This window comes from Elaeis guineensis, chromosome 11, assembly GCF_000442705.2.
Source record: "Elaeis guineensis isolate ETL-2024a chromosome 11, EG11, whole genome shotgun sequence".
In the NCBI taxonomy this organism is placed as follows: Eukaryota; Viridiplantae; Streptophyta; class Magnoliopsida; order Arecales; family Arecaceae; genus Elaeis; species Elaeis guineensis.
The window spans coordinates 121,791,169-121,804,855 of record NC_026003.2 but is presented as its reverse complement, the minus strand read 5'-3'; positions in this window follow the sequence as shown (position 1 = coordinate 121,804,855).

The window sequence follows — 13,687 nt, the reverse complement described above, 5'->3', positions numbered from 1 at the left end:
CAATTTGCTCCATATGACTTTTCCAAAATATTTGGCACCAATAAAAGTGATCGTAGAAAAATCCTCTGTAATATATCTGAGGAGCTATTCAGTGAATTTAATTAATTTTTGCTGTTCATGGAGCGCTTGAGAGTCTCAGCACCATCCTTGATGTTCTCCTTGGCATCTTCTGCTTTGCCGACCACCTTGTCCTTGACTTGTTGGACGGTTTCTTTGGCCGATCCCCACGTATCTTTCACCGTTTGCCTCGTTTTCCCTCCTCCATCTTGGACTGCATCAACCACTTTGCCAGCGGCTTCAATGGTTTTCTCAATCACCTGACACACCACACAATGGAAAGGACGCATCACATTGCGGCTAGACAACAACTTGGTTATACTTAACAAACTAGCTATGGTGCATGTAATTATTGTTTTATTTTCTCGATTTGAAAAGGTTACACTCTCTTTCTTTTAAGGAAAATTTGATGAGATGCATCAATCCAGGATCTGTTTTATTTATGATTTATGAGATGTGTATATTCCTTTGGGGTTCAAACAATGTATTAGATTTTGAAAACTTGATATAATTCCTACTAAACCAATCAGGATCTCTCCCATAAGTAGTAAGCAAGATCCAATTTTTAAATAAGAAGATGAATGAACTGACAAGAAGCGAGTCTAAGTTAGGCCAATTTTTGTCCTCATGAATTACATCTCATTTATTATTAATCATGGGGACAACCTGGATTTTGACCCACCCATTGTCCAGATTAAGTTCCATAGCTCGAATGTTGAGTTCTCTGAAGTCCAAGTATCCATAAGAAGCCAACATTCTAATTATTTGACTTCATTATTTTGTTGGTAAACAAGAAAAAACAACCGACCATCCTAAGTGGAATTAGTTCATTCTTTGCTTGATCCCTGTGTTGTCAAGTAATTCTTTGATGCATGTAACCAATTGATGTAGTACTTACGACGCTGTGTAACCAGTCTTTCTTTACCAGAAGAAAGAAATCACAAAAAGAGCAGCTATGTGCATGCTTAAATACCAATCTGATACTACAATTAAATGTACAAAATAATTACCTTATCAGCAGCCGCATTGACTTTCTCCCTCACATCCTCCGCCGTCTTCTTCGCCTCCGAGGCCGTATCCTTGATACGCTTATGAGTCTCTCTAGCCTCCCTCTCTGCACTCCCCTGACCAACAAAGATAACAGGATAAGAAAACGAAAGCAAATGGTTGAGCAATCATCAAATCCATCTTCAAATAATGACGTGAAGAATTTGAACTTGTGATGTCGTCCTCTGGAATTTTTATATATATATATATATCTACCTGCAAGGGCCTCGTAGCGGCGGTGGCGAGGGCTCTTGGGCTCCATGGGCTGATTCTATCTATGGATGGGCCGAGGTGGCGGAACCTGGGGAAGACTCCAGTGAGAGGAAACATGCTCCACTCGTCTTCTTTTGGTTTCTTTTGGTGGATGTGTGAATGTATCTCACCGTCGGATGCGAAGCACGGAGAAGCGGAACCAACTGAAGAAGGGCTTGTCGTGGCCGGCGCCGCATATATAGACGAGGGGGCAGATTGTTTCCGTTGGGTGGAGACGGCGAAGAGTGGGGTGTCATGGTGGGACCGGTATCTGCGGTTTTGGGTGGTTATTTGATGCCTTTGACTTGTTCGCCACGGCTTGCCCCATGGCTGAGTTACAACGAAATGACATGAAGGGAAACACCAAAAAAAAAAAAAATCATAGAAAAGGTCGTGAGTTTAAAAAAAAAAAAAGAAACAAGTCACATTAAATCAGAAAAATGGGACTGCACATTTGGCAATTCTAACAATTATGGTTGCTAGGCTGGCAACTAGCCTGTCCATGGTAGTCTATCAAGGGAAAAGGCCGTATTTTGTTAGATCTCAACCTCCAGGCTTAAAGCTTGTCCTTTTTTTCATTTCATTGTCACGCTTAGCTCATTTTTCAGTCCTAATCTTATTATTCTTGAATGGCGAAAACTTTTTTTTTTTTTGTGTTTTTGACCCTTCTTACTTGCTCCTGGATATTGCCATCACAGTATTTTTTTTTTTTTTTTGGGATAAACTATGATGCCCAGCTCATATAACAATCCCAGCCCATCAAAGTCCAAAAAAAAAAAAAAAAAAAAGAGAAGACTCATAAAGGGAGTCTTCTTCCTCCTCTCGCCGACTCCCAATCGAAGTCGGAAAGAGCCCCCTCCGGCTCTATTTAAGGAAAAAAATCCTCCTCTCTCCCTCTCATCGAAGATTCGAGATCCAGTCGGCGGCAATCGCTGGAAAACCACCGCGGAGCTCCATCCTTGTGCCGTCCATTTTGCTCACCGAAAAAGCCTCGTCGGCGTCGAAGATGAGCCTCCTCTTCCTCTCTTCTCTTCCTTTCTCTTCGTGCCCGTGTGCACGATCGCCGATGACTGGAGTCGCCGGATTTCTTTGAGAAAGAGATTCGGTCCCTTTTGAATGTTTGGGTGCCGGTGGTCACCGCCGGCCACCAGCTTAGCCCTCCTCTTGCCGCTGGGTCGCCCCTCCTCCTGCCGACGGTCGTCCCATGTCGGTTGCACCATCGGTCGGCCAGCCAACAGGGGATTGTGAGATCCCCTATTTCGGCCCAAAGGAAGCCCGGGAAGAAGAAAAGAAAGAGAAGAAGAAGAAGGAAAAGAAAAGAAAAAGAAAAAAAAAAAATAAAAATAATAAAATAATAATAATATAATAATATAATAATAATAAATAGGATTTTCTCTCCTCTCTCTTCCGTAAAGAAAAAGAAAAAAAAGAAAGAAAGAAAAGAAGAAAGAAAAATAAAATTAATTAATTAATAAATAATGGTATAAATAATAAAATATGAAAAAGAGAGTTTCTCTCTCTTCCCTCTCTCCTTCAGCCTGAACTAGTATTTTCTCTCTCTCTAAAATTGGACTTTCTCTCTCTACTTTCTCTCTCTAAGTTATTTCTCTCTCCTAAGATTTTTTAGAATTTTGAGAAGAATGATGATGAATTTAAATGATCTTAGTGATAGATTTTTTGATCTGCGATCATCGGACCGTACACCGACACCCACTTTGATCAAATTAGGTATTTTTAAATTTTAATTTCTATAATTTTATTAAATTATCCACATGATAATTTCAGCATGATTTGATCTGATCGATCGAATTTGTTGAATCATATCGTCTGAGTAGTTCAAGATGAATTTTCTCTTTCTAAAATTTTCTCTCTCTAGAATTTTTTTCTCTCTAAAGCCATTTCTCTCTCGATCGATTTCTCTCTCTTGATCGATTTATCAATAAAAAAATTCTTTTAATATTTTTGATCTGATGAAGAATCTTGATCCATGATTGTTGGGTGTGTATTGGCACCCACCTTGATCAGACCATGAATCTTTAGATTTGATCATCCATGATCTCGATCTAGTCATGACTTGATTTGATCATGTTGATTTCATCAATCGAGATATTGGACCAATCGTAATGTTGGATTGTGTCACCTGATCAATTCGAATTGTACCTCATAAATTCTCTCTCCTCTAATTGTCTCTCTCTACTTGATTTTATGAAATCGATGAAGAAACCTAGGTCCTATCACTTCGAATCAGATTTGATCTGATAGTCAAATTTTGGATCGTTTAGGTCCTAATTAGATTTTGATTAAATGAAATTAGATGATCGGACCCAATCTAAATCGTTGAAATATGGTATTCGTATTCTTTCTAATTATTGAAATTGATTCTGTATAGGATTGTGGATGTTTAATCATAGGATATCGCGATATGATCTATGAACAAAATTTTTGAAAGAAAATTTATAAAATTATATGGATTTATTGGAATACGTTCGAGATAAGTAATGTTTCACTTTTTCTAGATTTATCGATAAATTATAATATATTTTTCTGACATGATTTGTGAAACGATGCATAAATTGGATGAATGGTATTTTGTTATGAAAATATCTTATTTGAAATATTTTGATGAAGCATGATTGAACATATTGATTCCATGATGCATTATATTGATTGATTTCGATACTACATGATTATATATTTTATTATCAAAATTAGAATATAAAACATGATTTATGAAGAATTCTGATATAAGAACAATATGAATTGACAACCTGACTATGTAAAGGACCCCGCCAATGGGGGCATATACGTTGGCAATTGATTTGTCCTGAGGATTTACGTCATCAGAGAGACCAGCGACAAATCGTTAGAGAGACCAGCGGTTTCGAAAGATTTTGCTGTCAGATGATTCGTAGCTCACCGCAAGAAGATACGCGGTGTTATGATCCTACCACAGAAAAAATGTGGTTATAACTCATGGTTGACGAAAAGAATTGAAGAACGAAAGAAATTAAAATCTCGAAAGAAACTTAAATTTTGAAAAAAAAATAAATTTGGCATGAACTATATTGCATAATTGAAAATTGATTTCAAATTAATGAACTCGATATGCTTATTTTCTATAAATGATTATTTACTTAAATGTCTGATTAAAATCTATTGAAAAGTGATCATTGCTTACTAGACTGTCTAGCTTATTACCTCCTATTTTACTGTTTTTACAGATATTGAAGAATTAAGATGATACAAGATATGAATGGAAAAATAATCAGAAGCAGAATCTCCATACTTTTATTTTAAATTGAAAGTCTTATTCAATTTGATATAAGGTCTATGAATCATTGTTGAATTTATTAAGATATTAAAGAAGAAATTTAGATCATTATGTTTTGGATTGGAATTATTGACTAATTATTCCGCTGTTGTTTTAAGATAACATGATAAGATGCCTTGCATGCTTATGGAAAGAGTTTTTTATGAGTATGCGGTGGTTGCCATGACCCTTGATTCACAATTTCAGATCGGGAGCGTGACAATTAATATGGTATCAGAGCATTAGTAGATGAACTAAGATGTGTATAGAAGGAGTGTTAGTGGATAGACACTAAGGACATTATGGTGTAGATCTTTGATGATTGTAGTGGAAAAAATCTTTATGAACTTTTGGTTAAATATTGAGATTATGTATGAAAGGATCATAAGAGATTATGACATATAGAATTTAAAATATGATGGATGATCTATTGATCATGATATGATTAGTTAGATTTTGATTGAAAGTAATTACAAAAGGATTGACATAAAATTTTATTGTACATTATGGTTATTAATTTGATCATTGGTTATTCAAGTGAATCGTAAGTTCAAATTCGATATGAGAATAATACTATGATATTACTTTTAGTTGAGAAGTTAATTATTATTGGTAAGATAAAGATTTGATAATAAAATATTATTCCAGAATGGGCTAAAAAAAATTTTTTTATGATGCTTGATTGGAATATTTATCGAAAGTGAACTAGATATGTGGATCATATATAAAGTGGCATATTAGGATGAATGCATATTTGGAGATATTGCAAAGAAGCCTATTTTTTATTGATGAAATTGATTTTGAGATTGTAGGATATTCATCGTATTGGAAGCTTTAATCATCATCCTTAGATCTAAATAATGGATCTTATTATGTCTCTTGGAGACTACATGATGTGTATGAAATTTTAATTTAAAAATTTGTATCTAAGTTGATCAAGAGATTTTCTGATATTATTGTTGAGGTTGTTAATGAAAAATTGATATCTTTAGATTAAGATAAAAGATCTGATTTATATTTATTTAAAATTATTGAAATCATGTGAATTTATAATTAAAAAATTTTGAATTTAGGAATTGATATGGAGTTCCTTTGCTTTTGTTAACGAGGTCCCTAATTGAATCTACTATTAAATGGAGATTTGATTTTTGAGGCTTGTATGATTGTTGTGAAAAGATACGTGATAGATATTAAAGATCTTGATTATAAAAATTTTAGAAAAAAATAATGATTTGAAGTTCTTATATATTCAGATTATGTCCTAATTTGGTGGAGCATCGAAGGATTTTCTTATTGATTTGACTTATAAAGATTTTGATTTGAAAATTATCGAATTGAATTGATATGAGAATTAAAATTTGATTCACATTGATTATAGTAAATCTATATGGTTTTAAATATGATATTGGATTCAAGAGTTAATCAAGATTATTGTACACCAGTAAAGGTATGAATGAGAATCGAAAGTTAATCTTTGACTTCAATTAAAATTTGAAATTTTAGTTCTTTTCTATTGATAAGATAAAGAAATAATTTGATCAAAAAAATTTTTTTGATGAACCTAATTAATTTTGATTGTTAGAACAGAGTGCGCAGCGGAAGCATGGTAATCTGGATTACTTTGAGTAAGTCAGGAATGTTGATTCTTTGAGTCAAAAAATTATGATAGATGATATAGTTTGATACAGAAAATTCATTGATATTAGAAAGAATAATATTTTAAAAATTTTGAATTATTTTATATATCCTAATGTGATTTTTAAAAGTAGTGCTTCCACCTACTATGCTACAAAAATAATTAGCATCCTAATTCTAGGATGAGTGGACCTTTGATTTTTGATTTTATATTTAAAATATTTAGAGATAAATTTTCTCTATCCTAAAATTAAATTTTACAATTCTCTATTTATTAGGAAGAATTTGAGATCGTTTATCGAATGATGATTTTGATCTTAAATTATTACACTCAAATATTTAGCTCCAGAGTATAATAAAATTTGAAGTTTGAACTCTTTTGATTATTATTATTTCTCTGACTAAATGAAAAAGATTGAGGTTATCTATTGATATTGACGATTGTTCTACAAAAGATGGATTGAAGTTATTTAAAATTTAATTTGATAATGAATCGATAAATTAAGAATAGTTAATATTTAGATAAAGAAAATTGATATACTTACTTAGAATAGAAACATTGATTTTGATTATAAAAAAAATATATAGTTTTGATTTAGATCAATTTTTGAGTTATTAATTTTTATTATGGAATGACTTAATGATAAAATTTGCTTCAAGAATTAGAATATTTAAGCGTTTGAGGGTTTGAGTAAGAAAATTTTGATGACTAGAAATAGTGGTTTTGATTCTAATCAACACTGATGATATTGATCTTTTCTTTATGAAATAATTAAATGATGAAGTTACATTGAGAATTAAAATATCAAAAGTTCGAGAATGAGATTGAAATGATAAATCTTCAACTTTTGAAAGTACGAATAAGAAAAAATATTTTTGAATTTTGATTGATTAGGATGTCATAGTATAATTTACGAAAGTATATTTTCCTATCTTACGATGGATTGAAATTAAGAGTGGTTAATATTTTGAAAATAAATAAATAAATAAATAAATGATGATGATAAATAAAATTCTTGTTTAGAAATTAAGATATTAATTTTTTTCTATTTACAAGAGATAGATTTGATTTTGATCTAGTCATGAGATATTGAATATTAATTTTTATAAAAAATGAGATCATAATTTCGAAATCTTGAAATATTGAAAATCTTTGAGATATTGATCTTGATAAATAAGAAAATGAATGGTTCCATTTCAGATTAATATTCGATGTATTGACTTTTTTCTTATGAAATAATTTAAGAATAAATTTTATATCAAGAATTAGAATATTGAAATATTTGTGGATGAGATTCAAGTAAGGAAATATGAAGACTCAAGCAAAAAAAATTTCGAGGACGAAATTTTTTTTAGAGAGGAAGAATGTAATGCCCAGCCCATGTAACAATCCCAGCCCACCAAAGTCCAAACAAAAAAAAAATAGGGAGAAGACTCCCAAAGGGAGTCTTCTTCCTCCTCTCGTCGGCTCCCAATCAGAGTCGGAAAGAGCCCCCCCTCCGGTTTTATTTAAGGAAGAGAATCCTCCTCGCTCCCTCTCACCGAAGATTCGAGATCCAGTCGGCGGTAATCGTCGGAAAACCACCGCGGAGCCCCATCCTTGTGCCATCCATTTTGCTCACCGGAAAAGCCTCACCGACGTCGAAGGTGAGCCTCCTCCTCTTCCTCTCTTCTCCTCCTTTCTCTCCGTGCCCGTGTGCACGATCGCCGGCGACTGGAGTCGTCGAATTTCTTTGAGAAAGAGATTCGGTCCCTTTTGAATGTTTGGGTGCCGGTGGTCACCGCCGGCTACCAGCTTAGCCCTCCTTTTGCCGCTGGGTCGCCCATCCTCCTGCCGACGGCTGCCCCATGCCGGTTGCACCGCCGGCTGGCCAGCCGACAGGGGATTGTGAGATCCCCTGTTTCGGCCCAAAGGAAGCTGGGGAAGAAGAAAAGAAAGAGAAGAAGAAGAAGGAAAAGAAAAGAAAAAAAAAAAAAGAAAAAAAAAGAAAAAGAAGAAAAAAATAAATAATAATAATATAATAATAATAAATAGGATTTTCTCTCCTCTCTCTTCCGTGAAGAAAAAGAAAAAAAAAGAAAGAAAGAAAAAATAAAATAAATTAATTAATAAATAATGATATAAATAATAAAATATGAGAAAGAGAATTTCTCTCTCTTCCCTCTCTCCCTTCAACCTGAACTAGTATTTTCTCTCTCTAGAATTGAACTTTCTCTCTCTACTTTCTCTCTCTAAGTTATTTCTCTCTCCTAAGATTTTTTAGAATTTTGAGAAGAATGATGATGAATTTAAATGATCTTAGTGATGGATTTTTTGATCTGCGATCGTCGGACAGTACACCGGCACCCACTTTGATCAAATTAGTATTTTTAAATTTTAATTTTTATAATTTTATTAAATTATTCACATGATAATTTCAGCATGATTTGATCTGATCGATTGGATTTGTTGAATCATATCGTCCAAGTAGTTCAAGATGAATTTTCTCTCTCTAAAATTTTCTCTCTCTAAAACTATTTTTTTCTCGATCGATTTCTCTCTCTTGATCGATTTATCAATGAAAAATTTTTTAATATTTTTGATCTGATGAAGAATCTTGATCCATGATTGTTGGGTAGTGTATTGGCATCCACCTTGATCAGACCATGAATCTTTAGATTTGATCATCCATGATCCTGATCTAGTCATGACTTGATTTGATCATGTTGATTTCACCAATCAAGATATTGGACCAATCGTAATATTGGATTATGTCACCTGATCAATTCGAATTGTACCTCATGAATTCTCTTTCCTCTAATTGTCTCTCTCTATTTGATTTTATGAAATCGATGAAGAAACTTCGGTCCTATCACTTCGAATCCGATTTGATCTGATAGTCAAACTTTGGATCGTTTAGGTTCTAATTAGATTTTAATTAGATGATCAGACCCAATCTAAACCATTGAAATATGGTATTCGTATTCTTTATAATTATTGAAATTGATTCTGTATAGGATTATGGATGTTTGATCATGGGATATCGCGATATGATCTATGAACAGAATTTTTGAAAGAAAATTTATAGAATTATGTGAATTTATTGGAATGCATTTAAGTAATGTTTTACTTTTTTTAGATTTATCAGTAAATTATAATATATTTTTCTGACATGATTTGTGAAACGATGCATGAATTGAATGAATGGTATTTTGTTATGAAAATATCTTATTTAAAATATTATGATGAAGCATGATTGAACATATTGATTCCATGATGCATTATATTGATTGATTTCGATACGACATGATTATATATTTTATTATCAAAATTAGAATATGAAACATGATTTATGAAGAATTCTGATATAAGAACAATATGAATTGACAATCTGACTATGTAAAGGACCCCGCCAATGGGGGCATATACGTTGGTAATTGATTTATCCTGAGGGTTTACGTCGTCAGAGAGACCAGCGGTTCCGAAGGACTTTGCTGCCAGATGATTCGCAGCTCATCACAAGAAGATACGCGGTATTATGATCCTGCCACAGGAAAAATATAGTCATAGCTCATGGTTGACGAAAAGAATTGAAGAACAAAAGAAATTGAAATCTTGAAAGAAACTTAAATTTTGAAAAAGAAATAAATTTGACATGAACTATATTACATAATTGAAAATTGATTTCGAATTAATGAACTCGATATGCTTATTTTCTATAAATGATTATTTACTTAAATATCTAATGAAATCTGTTAAAAAGTGATTATTGCTTACTGGGCTGTCTAGCTCATTACCTCCTATTTTACTGTTTTTACAGATATTGAGGAATTAAGATGATACAAGATATGAATGGAAAAGTGATCAGAAGCAGAATCTCCATACTTTTATTTTAAATTGAAAGTCTTATTGAATTTGATGTAAGGTCTATGAATCATTGTTGAATTTATTGAGATATTAAAGAAAAATTTAGATCGTTATGTTTTGGATTTGAATTATTGACTAATTATTCTGCTGTTATTTTAAGATAACATGATAAGATGTCTTGCATGCTTATGGGAAGAGTTTTTTATGAGTATGCGGCGGTTGTCATGACCCTCGATTCACAATCTCGGATCGAGGGTGTGACATAAACAGTATTGTCAGTGACTATATATTAATAAAATAGGAGGAGTACAAGTATGAGTGGCTAATTACATAAGAAAGTATGGAAAGGGTCAAAACGTCTTACAATCAAAATATAAGCAGGGGCAACATAAAGAAGGAACAAAGAGGAAAGGACACAAGCCCAATAAACAAAAGGACCATCTGTATAATTACAGAAATACAAGTTATGAAACAGCAAATAAAGGAGTGATGTTACAGCTGGTTGTAACTGTTGATGACAGCAGTGAAGTATGTATGAAGTCGGCATTCTAATGCAGAACTTGTAGTCTTCTATGTTGAGAAGCGTCCATGAAGAAAATCAATAGGATAATTTCCTGGCTTCCATGGCTTAGACTGCATATATAAACTGAGAAAAATTACTCTGATAAAGATCAAATATGAGGTTGCAGTGTCCAAACCTGTGATTTCAGATAATATATTCCGCAAATAACAAGTATGGGCAGAAAGAGCTCTGGGATGAACAACGGCAAGATAATCCTGTAGAATGCAGTGAACATAGGATACAAAAGAGGCCAAAAGGAGAGAAATATCGCCATCACAGCTTAGGGAGAGAATTTCAATTTGTACTTGCACCGTTTTTTGCATCGAAAATGCAATTTACGTACAGTTTTAGGTGATTAACTTGGATTTGGATGTTAAATTCCTCGCCAAACTCGGTTGTTTGCGAGAACCAAATCACCGATACTGCTTTCTAGCTTCCCCTGGTACCAGTCAAATTTGGCTTCTCAGAGTGCTGTGCATGAAATCTAATCCAGCCACCGCATCAAGAGATCTCCATCCACGCCGCATCATGGGATTATGATCGTGACAGCCACTCTTGATAGGACAAAAAAATTAGGCCAGTCAAAATTCAAAAATAAAAATGTTCCGGAATCTAACAGCCACGGGCCGTCAGATTTTTTTTATCCCCTTAAATAGACCTCTGGAGAACTTGCGTACAAAAAATATTAAACGAATGCCCACCGACCAACCTCAGGGGCATTTTTGAGGACTCGTTTGGTTGGCGGAAATTGAAGGGGGAAAAGTTGATTCCTGAGAATCAGAAAAGAGTCTTATTATTTAATTAGAGTTTTAAGGGGGGGGAAAAAATGCTCTTCACATAATAATGCACTTCCCAAGTTTCAGAGAAATAAAAATTCATTGGAGATATAAATTTTGGGATTTCTTACAGAATAAAGACCGATATTTTTTTTTCAAAAATATTTTTTTAAAAATCTACATCTAAAATTCTATAAAATATTAATGAATAGTTGGAATGAAGTAACAAATAGTAATATATTAATATTAAGATTAATATTACAATATTTATAATATATTAACATTATTTTAATATTTATATTAATATAATATTTATATTAGTATATTAATATGTATTAATACATTTATTATATTAAATTATTAATATTATAATATTAAAATTATATTAATATAATAAATTATTATAATCTAATATTATATTATATTTATAAAATATATTATATTTATATTTATATAAAATTTGAAAATAAAAAGTATGATCTATATGATAGATATTCTATAGCATTTTTTCAAAAAAATAGATAATCAAATATAAATTATTTAGAATAAACTATTTTTTCATGTTCAGCTAAATATTCTAAAATTATAATTTTAGATATCATATTCATAAAAAATAACTTTTCAAAAATAATATTCTTAAAAAAAAATTATCCCAGATAAATCATTCAAAATCTCAAGCACCGACATACCGTTCATCCACCTACCACATTTATATCAATAAACGCTATTGCATTGCCACAAATACCCTAAGGTTGCGTTTGGTAGCCGGCAATCTGGATAGGGTTGCATTTGGTAGCCGGCAATCTATCCAGATTGTCGATAATTTAATATGGGCCCATCACATTACTGCATTTGGTATGTTGTTTAAGTGGTAATCTGGATTGCCAAGATAGATTGCCAATAATTTAATATGGACCCACCGCATTATTGCGTTTGATATGTTTTTTTAAGTGGTGATCTAGATTATCTTGGAGAGAGATGGCTATCCAGATTACCATATATTTGATAATCTTGTAATATTTTTTTGAAACAAAAATATCCTCAAAAAATCTCACAGTCTTCCTCACGATGGGCATCGAAAAGCGGGGGAGCCAAAACCAACGCCCTCTACAATTCCGTCCGACGGCGGTTGAAAACCAACCGATCGACGGGCCACCATCGTAGCCCTCATCGAGGGGCTGCGGGGGCAGTATGAGCGATCGACCATTAAAAAAGAAAGGAAACACAATGGTGTAGCCCTCACCGAGGGACTGCAGGAGTAGTGCAAGCGGCCGGTAGGCGATGCAGGTGGCCAAAGGACAACACGGGGGCCATGGAAGGTGGGGTGCGGAGGACCGACGACGTGGATGAATGTGACGGCGCGGATAAGTGAAGACGGTGATGGAGGCGGTCGTAGAGGACACAAGGTACGAATTCAGAGGGCCAGGAGATGGTGCAAGGGGTGGCGCGGACGATCCAAAGACCGAGGGCGATGCCGAAGATGCAACTACCGAGGGACCAGGGGCGGATGGTCGGGAGTTGGGGGGTTGTGGCATGCGAAAAAAAGAGAAGGAAAGAAAAAAATAATAAAATATTAATAATAATAATATATTATATTATATATATAATATATATATATTATATATTATAATATATAATTTTTTTATTTTTTTATTTTAAAAAATTAAAAATTTTGTGCATAAGATGTAATTTTTAATAAATTTAATTTAAAAAAATTTTAAAAATTTAATATTATATTATCAATTACTATACTAAAAATATCAATCAAGATTCTCAATAATTTTACTGCAATATGTATACCAAATACAATAATACAATGTTACTGACAAACTACCTGAATTATAAATAATTTAAATTATTAAATAATTTATATTAAATTTATCGGACAATACATCAAATACAACCTATGCAATGTTACAAACTAACATATACAAGTTGACTAATCCATTACAACCCCCTAAAATTTCCTGCAGTGTAAAAATGTTCGATGCAAGACAAGCATGAAGTACGAGTTTTCCCTTTGACTGTTTGGATGGAGAAAAACTAACACAATGCGATGCTTTAGAGAGCGAGAGATCTCTCTTTTCCTCGAAAGGCCTTTACCCCTTTCCTCCTATGAACACAAAATACCCTAGCACAAACAGATTGGCATGCATATCATCATGAAAAGCTGTGAACTAATAATCGATGCATCTAATAGT